We start from the raw sequence: 1,994 nt of genomic DNA on the forward strand, positions 1-1,994 counted from the left end.
CTCACTAAGTCAATGTTTACTTAGATGAGAATTTTTGAGGAAAACTAAAAATTATCAAACACAGGCAAACAACAAACAAATAAGGTAAAATATTAAATATTATATGAAATATACATATAGTGTCATTAAATTCTATAATAATAAGATATAAGGTAAAATATTAAATATTATACGAAATATACATATAGTTTCATTAAATTCTATAATAATACAAAGATAAAATAGATTCTTTTTTAAAAAAATTTTGTTTCTAATCCATTCTGCCTGAAGTTTTCCCTCCCTCCACTCCTCGACCCTTCCCCCACCTCCCATATCCCCAGAATGACTCCTTCTCTGTTTCCCTTCAGCAAAGAGCAGGTCTCCCAGGAGCATACATCAAACAAACCCTCATATCAGGGCTGGGTGAGGCAACTCAGTAGGAGAAAAAGAATCCCAAGAGCAGGAAAAGAGTCAGAGACTCCTCCACACAGTCAGGACTTCCCATAAGAATACTGAACTACACAACCACGTGCGTGCAGAGCACCTAGCTGCAGACCCACGCAAGCTCCAAGACTGCTGCTTCAGTCTCTGTGAGCCCCTATGAGTCCTGCTTAGCTTCAGTCTGGGGACCGTGCTCTCCTGATCTCCTTGACCCCTTAGGCTTCTGAAATGAAAACTTCCTAAAAACAAATTACAGGAAATAATAAACCAGGTACAAGTCACCTACAAAGGATTGTGAATCAGAACGTGAGCTGAATTCTCAGTGACAGTATGATTAGCAGAAATAAAAGAATCTGGTCTTCCATCAAGCTACAGAAGAAGAAAATCTTATACACCCCACACTCTATACCTAATCAAAATATTCACCACGCATAAAGATAGTATAAAGCGGATTTCAGATATGTGAGCATTGAATTATTCTTGAAACAAGTGTCAAAATAGATACCACAACAAAGTGCAATCTTTAGAAAGAAAACGGGAGCATAAGAAATCCGACATAGGATGAAACAAACTCAAAAATTCAGTGAACCACAGTGAGTAGCGTAAGAAAAAAAATGAGTATCTTTTAAACATTTCAAGAATTGAAATATTAAAGAAGAAGAGCAATCAGTGGCAGAATGTTAACAGATATTCCACCCCAGGGCTTCCTCAGTGAGCTCTGTGTAAACCAGACAACAACAAAGGCATCAGTGGAAGCCGGGCATCAGCACAAGAGTCTGATGTCAGTACTGATTGGAGTCCATCAACAGTGGCAACTACAGGTGCCAATGGTTAGTACTCACTGTATAACATTCCCCAGGGTTTGGAAGGGACTACCTAGCAGCCTGGTTTCTGGTGACCCCCTTTCATCATCAGGAAATCAAATTCAACTTCAGAGTAGAATGATATATTTTAAAGGACACTCTTCTCTTTTCTATAGTGGTTCTATCAGTATCTATGTCATTGACATTTTTTGGACAAAATAACATATTTCATAGTTTTATGATTTACATTCATAGAATATTCAGCTTTTATCACATTCCTCTCACCCCTCAGAAGCAGCTTGATTAAAATAAAAAAAAAAAAAAAAGTGAAGAGGCTTGACCATGCAAAGTTTCACACATGGCTAGACCAAGAGGCTGGAGCAGTATGCAGGAGAGAATGACATTATGTCTCATCATGGCAGAAATGTGACACTTTAGCTCTTACCGTGGGCTGAGAACTCAAAGAACAGCAATAGGAATGAGCCTTTCACTATTACACCTTAAAGAAGAGCAAAGATTTTTTTCCAATACCTTGTTTCGTTTCTATACGCAAGAGAATTATTTTCACAAGTAAGTTATTGTTTTGTTAAAAAGGAAGTTGATAGTGGCATCGGACACTTTTTGTTCCTGCTGCTACTAAAGCAGCAAGCAGCAAAAGCGGACAAAGGCTTGGATTCTCGTGGCCATTCATGAGAAAGTTGATGGCTGTTATATTATGGTAGGAAGCAGATCTATTCCAATATTACCCAATATTCCTAAATAAATTTATCA

Source organism: Mus pahari, chromosome 2 (genome assembly GCF_900095145.1).
Source record: "Mus pahari chromosome 2, PAHARI_EIJ_v1.1, whole genome shotgun sequence".
NCBI classification, from domain to species: domain Eukaryota; kingdom Metazoa; phylum Chordata; class Mammalia; order Rodentia; family Muridae; genus Mus; species Mus pahari.